Here is a 7,629-nt window from a genome sequence, read left to right as displayed (position 1 = left end):
AGTACCCCAGCGGGGCAGGGGGGACACCAAGCAGGGGAGGGGGAGGAGGGAGAGCACGGCCAGACACAGAGCAGGGAGGTGGGGACAGCACACGGGCAGGTGGGCGGGGACGGACGGGCAGGTGGGCGGGGACGGAGTGCCACTGCCGCCTCTCAGGAGCAGGACCATAGTGTGTGGCAGTGGCGGCCGCAGCGTGTAAACTTACCCAACCTGCAAAGGGGCACTACTGCTCTCGCCCCACCCTGCCTCTGCTCCTGGGAGTCAGCAGCACTCCATTCCCACCCGCCCGTGCATACCCCCTAGAACCGGTCCAAGTACCCCCAGGGGTACACGTATCCCCAGTTGACAACCCCTGCCCTATGGCATTTCACGATCATTTGGGGCCTGACAAAACAACATCTGCCATATTGTGTAACAATGATATTATAACATGACATTTTGAAGTTTTGACACTATGTGACTTGAGTTCACCACAGTATCATGATACAGCTGTCACAAGTTAATCATGTCACAACTTTGTCCCAAAGGACAAAGGCTTTAAAGTGACAGCTTTAGTCTCAGTGGCAGAAAAGAATCATTCTTTTTTGTTGCTTCAGCAAGGAGTATTTTCCCAGCCCAAGCAGCAGCTGAAAACTGACCAGATCATACCTTTCTTGTGCACCCGGAACTCCCACTGACTTTACAGGATGGGACCCTAATTTGAAGTGAGCTTTGCACTGCTGCTGCTGCTACTAGTGTCACTTGAGACATTGTATGTAAAAGAAGCAGCTCTTCATTCCTGTCCTGCAGAATTCACATTCATATTGAAATATTCTGTGCCCCCCACCAAACCCAGATTATTTAAGTAGACAGATCAACAGGAGTCTTGAAAATATGGCAGGGTCTTGTGCCTTGCACACTTTGCAGAAGTGCACGTGTTGCCTACTTTCTAGATGCCTTGTAACTTAATGTGATCACTGATTGTTATGCATAATTGATGCATGGGGAACTGGGGATCTCATATGGTTAGTAATGGGATATGAGCCCTTTCACTTTGGAGCCAGAGGAAGAAACTGGAGAGCCTTTGCCATAGAAAAATATATACAAAATGAGTTTATGTTCACAGAGTAATTAATTCATTTATACTTAATCTAGCCATTCCTCACACTGAGACCCTCACCATCAAATCTGAGTTATCTCATGGCTGGATATTCAAGTAAAGCTCACTTCATAATTGCCACCATCATTAAAACAGTCTCACTAGAGGTATCTGTTCAATGGCTGTGGAAACTTCACTATGCTTTCTCAGTCCTAGGTGGTTCAGAAAGTATTGATTTACATTAAGTGCATCAGCATGGCATGTGTAGCTTGTACATCTGCTGTTCATGCTATACCTCTTAGCTCTTCAGAAGACTTTAATCTGCAGAGCTGTACACCTTTTCATGAGAACACAATGATCTACACAATAGGGTAAAATGAACTGCAACAGCAGGAAGAGAATTATTTACATTTTATAAAAGGCAGAATCTATGTTTATATAATTTTACTGTGTTGAAACATAAACACAGATGTCATATTTGGAGATATGAGTCTTGTAATAAGTTGATTATTTATCGCAAATACTCAGCAATAAAAATCATTGTCTGTCTACATTTCTATCCTGTTATTTTGCAGAGCTGATGAAAAATTTCATCAACATTTTTTGGCAGAAAATGGATTTTTGATACAATGGAAATTTTCACTCAATATGTGTTTTGTTGAAAATGTTGAATGGTTTTTTGAAAGAAAAATACAGTACAAAAATGTCATCATTCAGTATCTGAAAAAGATTATAATAGTTTTGGATTTTAAGTAGAAAATCTGAAATTTTGAATAAAACTTTTTATGAAACAATCTTTTTTGTTGATATTTTAAAGGAAAAAAATTGTTCCTCAACAGCTCTAGCATTTTATTAGTTCGCTCAAACTTTAGAAACTTCTACATAATAAATTCACATAGCATGGATTCTTTGACTCCTTTGTGTTTGCTGGTTATAGAAACCTGCTCATGGGTAAAATTGTTTTTGGGCTGTAGAAAAGTTGGGTGATGTTTATGTGTGCCATTCTAATTATGGTAAAACAACCTTAAACAAAGAGGAAGATGCAGCATGAACAGTAGGATTTTGGTGCTTCTTCTGATGACCTGTATACACATGATGCTCCTATAGATTAGCAGGGGTCAGCAACCCTTGGCATATGTACCAAGCATGGCATGCAAGGCCATTTTGCTCAGCACACCACCGCCAGCCTGGGCTCTAAGCAGCTGCTGCCAGTCACGGAGCCCAGCCTGCTCCCAGCAAGCCCTGTTGCAAGCAGATCAGGCTCCATGGGCTGGCTGCAGCCGGGAGGCTGCAAACAGCTGCTCTGGGCTTCGGCATATCGGCACACCGGCACCTTCCAAGGTAGACATAGTGTTTTTTTCAGCACTCCAGCCAAAAAACATTGCCTACCCCTGGATTAGGGCAATCTTGCCGAATAGAAAATAATTCTTGGGAGATGCCATCAGATGATATTTTGTATGGTACAGAACAAAAATCTAAAATGTTTTAAACACTCTCACAAAGCAAATAGGCATCTTTGAAATATGGATTATATACGTATATATATATATGATTCTACTTCTTTGTAAATGCAAAACTATTAGCTATACTTTGCTCTCTCCAATATCCCTATTAGCCACAGAAGTAGTCCATTCTTCACCTCTTTTACTTGCAGAATTACCAATTCAGCTTCTTTACAGTCTCTAGTATGTATGTGGTTGAGTCTTTTCCCATAGTTGTCAATGTATGAGAAAAGCTCAGATTCTTCCTTTCATGCATTCCTGTCTAATTTTTAACTCCCTCTTTTCCTCTGTATGTCATGGCTGGCAATGTTAAAACCACATTTTGGCAAGAAAGATTCTTGCTTTTAAAGTTACTGTTTTGCCTTCCAAATGGCCTTTATTTAAATTGTGTTCCTTGGAAAAGCAACATATCCTTTTCCCAAACTATAACAGGAACATGTCACAGTTTACAGTCTTAACTCTTTTGCTTCACTGATATTTTTCTTCTTTCATGTTTACAATTAACTTGCTAGTTTTTCTGTATGTATCCCAACTCCACACTACTTGTGCTCAATCCTTCAGAAATTTTCATGTAACTGACTTAGCAGAGACAATGGGACCTGTGCTGATATAGCCATAATTACACTGAATATGCACATTTTCATTTTTGGGAATGAGGAAGCAGCAGTGTCTTTTTACAGTGTATATCCTGAGGCTTTTACAATCTGCACTTCTTAACCGATTTTAAATCAGCTGACTGAAGGCCTTCCTGTTCCAGAATAGAATGATGTCATTTTAGACTGCCACAAGACTCTGTTCTGACCTCACTCAGCTGACATGGTGGGGGCACCTTACTCCTCCCAAAGCACATTCCAGCAGAACATCTCTGCACAAACTCACACTCTGTCCCATGGTGGCAATTACTCTATCCCTTGGAAATCAAATTAAATTCCTGGTGCCAATCTACTGAACTCAATTAAATTATTTCAAATTTGGGGACAAATTTGGCTCAAGATTTTAAAAGTAGCAGCAAGGTTTTGAAATATTACTGTCCAAGAATGGAATTTGACAGTAAGAGTCCCAAATAGGGCTTATCAGTTTAAATCAGGGGTGGGCAAAATACAGCCCATGGGCCACATCCAGCCCATGAGGCCATTCTATCCAGCCCACAGGGCCCCTAAAAATTTTAGAAAATTAATATTTATCTGCCCTTGGTTCCTGTCAAAGATGACAAGAACCAAGGGCAGTAGGACCCAGGGGAAGCCCCCCCGGCCCCGCCCCCCCCAGCCAGAAGCCCCAGGAGAGCAAGGGGGAGCCTCAAACATTTCCCCTTGCCCTCTTTCTTGAGAGTTTGGCACCCATTCCCAGGGGTACTCTCGTCCCAGCATCCTCATCTCCCCAGCCAATGGGGACCACCCATAAACACCCCACCATCCAATTTCACTTATCTGGGTAGCTGTTTGGGTTCGCTCCTCTCTCAGGTTGCAGTGTCTCTGGCATCCCCAGGGGTTCAGCTAGCTGGGTCTTAGCTGTAGCAGAGCCCTCCTCTTTCCACACCAAGCCCTTCTCAGCATCCTCCCTGTGACCGCCGGGTCTCAAACACCCTGTCACATGCAGTCTTGATCCGAGCAATGGGTGATGTACGCCTTGCAGACTCCCATAAACTGCCAAGTAGCTGTTCACTCCTGGAGTAGTCTTCCTCTATCTCTCCTGCCACGACTTTGAATGTTCCCAGTGGCGAGTTGACTACCCGGGGTCCTTCTGCGGCACACGGTCTGCCCGACAGTCACTTGCAGGGCTCCGCCACCCCTACACCCCAACCTTCCGCCACCTCGATGGATCACTCAGTCTTCTTGGGACACGTCTCCCTTCTTCTGTAGCTGTGGGTCCTCTTGGGTTTCTTCCCGTCCTGAGTATCAGGTCCAGAGGATGATTCACTAACTCCATCATGGGCTTTCTATGATTGAAGGTCCCGGTTGTGGAACCTGTACTTGCCTAGGATGAGCTCCTGTCCTCAGGACTGAATCACAATGAAAAGCCCTACGGGCCCTGCACCAATTACTCTATTTATATATGCCTGTCCTGCCTCTCAACCCCTTCACGTGGGGCAATACAAAAGAAAAACACAAAAGAAAAACCACAAGACAACACATCTACTGTTTCGCTGGTAACCTGGGTAGCCCCCTTCCCTGTTCCCTTACAATCGAGTACCAGGTATCTAGTCCCCTATGGTCTAACTAGGGTATGACCCCTGCTTGGATCGTATATCCGTAGCCTCCTGTTCGGGTCATCCTTTTCCCCTTTTCAGCTCTTTCCGTGAGCCCTGTGCTGCCCCACTTCTCTCCTTGCTGGAGCGTCCCAGTCCGGGTGTCTCATGGTTCCTCTGCATATGGCTGGCTACTTTCTGTGTTCAGGGTAGGTGCCCTGCTTTTCCATAGCCCTTCCTGCTGCTCCTGCTGGGACCTTCCCAACGGGGCCACTTCCTCCTCCTCCCAACTGTTCCCAATACTCCCACCTGCTATGCTGTGGGTCTTCATATGCCCTTCTCTGCTCCCCCTGTTGCTGCTGCCTTCACAGATTGCAGGGGCTACTTCTGGCTTGTCTCTAGCACTGACGACATGTTCCCTGCTGTCGTTAACATGACCAGCATCAGGAGCTTCCTCTGGCTCCTCATCCGGTGCTCCTCTCCTCCTGAGGGATTCCCGGAGTGGGTCCTGGGGCCACATGCTCCTCCGGTCCATTCTTCCCCTTTCCTTTCCTCCACCGTCAGCCATTTTTATCCCCGCCAGCCGGTGATTGCTGGTAATGTCATTGGCCGGCCTCAGCTGTATAAAGACGTGGCTAACGAGCTGCGTGGGTTTCTCTTCTTGTTCCCGCTGCACCACGGCTCCTGCTGTAGGTAAACAGTTTTTTGTTTTAACTTTTACGTTTGTTCCCTCTCCCTCTTATTTATTCTGTTCCCTGTAACTTTCTTTTCTTATTCGGGGTCCTTCCTCTTGTTCTCTCCTGGGACACTCCCTTTAAACTTCCTTGGATTTTCCTTCAGCCAATCAGCACCCATCCTCAGGGCACGTGCTTCTGGGGCCAGGTGTGCAGCCCCCACTCCCTTCCCTGGAGCTCCATTCAGCACACTAGGGAAGCATTGTCCATTCAGGACCCTGACAGATGAATCCCCATTCCCAAATGTTTCCCCAGCAGCTTGCTCTCTCTGACTCTGCCCTGCCCCCTCCCGCCCCCTGAGGCCCCTCGGAGCACCAAGGCAGTGCCACTCGCTCGGTCTCTGCCAGATGAGTCCCACACTTCCCAGCGGTTTCCCTCAGCATGCTGGGCTGCCTGGTGCTCCTCACATACCTGGCCGGGTAAGTTTGGGTTTGGGTTTGGGTTTAGGTTTGGGGGGGGGTTCAGTTTGCAGCCAGCAGGTCGGCATGGTACCACTTGTCCGAGCCCCGCCGGGGGTGATTTTCCACAGCCTGGTCGCTCCTACAGGGATCTAGCAGGGGCCACTTCCCTGCCCCTGCTACAGGTGTCGATGGATTTCCAACACAGTGCACCAGTTCTCCTTAGATGCAGTGAAAGTGTGGATAATAGGAGTGGGAGTGCATAGACGGGAAAAAAAATTGAAAATGGTCCCAACAACACTATGAAGGCAGAATGAGAAACCCTGCCCAAGGGAAGCATCTTCGAAAATAATAATGTAGATTTTTATACTGTAATTACAATCATGTAAAGTCATGTCAATAAAATTCTGCTGCAAAGTATACGCTGCAGAGTTTAAAGTAAGTGTTTAATGTATCTTATACAACTGTGATGGACTAATGATAGAAAATTTCAAGAGAAACATGAAGTTATTAATATAATTTTCAGAACTCAATGCATTAAAATGGATTAAAAGGTTTTTTTGGGGGAAATATAAAGAAAGATGGGACTCCAAAATATTTAGTCCCTTTCATGAAAACTGATTATATTTTACTATAGTTAAACTGTTTACTACTTCCAATAATAATTACCCTATGAACTGCTTATTTTTTGTTACTAAACCTCTAACAGAAAGGCAGACTACTAGGGCTGTGCAAAGCTTCGGATCATGATTCGGATTTGAAGATGATTCGGATGATTCAGAAGCCAAATCTATGAACCTAAAATTAATCACTGGAAGCTTTAGGCTTTCTGAATTGATTCAGAGCTCCCAAATCACTTTGGAAAAGATTCGGAGCCAATTCGTCGATTCGGCCATAGAGTATAATGGGGAATCAATGAAATATCTATAACTTTGTTGATTTTTAATCTGATTTGGATAAAAACCTGCAGGATGGTAGCCTCTGCAGAGAGCATGAAGCCTACCAAGTTTCAAGAAGATTGGGGCAGGGGTTCAGGGGGAACTGCACCCCAGATTCCTGAAAGCAAAACTCAAGTTATATGTATGTGTTACACCACCGGGGGGGGGGGGGGGAGGGGACTGCAGGGGTAGTAGCCCCTGGTGAGACCACAATGCTTGCCAGGTTTCAAGGAGATAGGTGCAGGGGTTTGGGGGGAACTGTACTGCAAGCTGCGGACAAACAAAACTTGTGACATGGGAGACAGTGTGTGTGTTAAGGCACAGCAGGATGAAAGCTGCAGGGATGGTAACCCCAGCTGCAGCCGCAAAGCCTGCCAGCTGTTGAGGAGATCAGTGCAGGGTTTCTGGATTCTGGGGCCCTGCACCCCTAGCTGCTGACGGACAAAACTCATGACATGGGTGCTTGTGCAACTGACTGTCTCTGTCTTGAGGCAGTTGATTGTCTGTATTATTTCCTCTCCTTAGTCTATGGTTTTGTAGATGTTAATTGTTGCTAAATAACTGGCTACATTAGCTAGCAACTGTGTATTGAGCTGGTCCCTGAGTGAATCATGATTGATTGGCAGACAAGGTTCTTTGGGTGAATTTGATATCTTTTATTAGACCAACCCAAATGGTTGGAGAATAGTTATTAAGCAAGCTTTCAGGTTCAAAATCCCTTCGTCAGGCTAAGGAAGCTGCAGCAGTTGGTGTGTGCTCTTCCTGGATGGAGGCACACACCAACTGCTGCAGCT

Source organism: Alligator mississippiensis, chromosome 3 (assembly GCF_030867095.1).
Source record: "Alligator mississippiensis isolate rAllMis1 chromosome 3, rAllMis1, whole genome shotgun sequence".
In the NCBI taxonomy this organism is placed as follows: domain Eukaryota; kingdom Metazoa; phylum Chordata; order Crocodylia; family Alligatoridae; genus Alligator; species Alligator mississippiensis.
Note: the sequence above shows the minus strand (reverse complement) of the source record.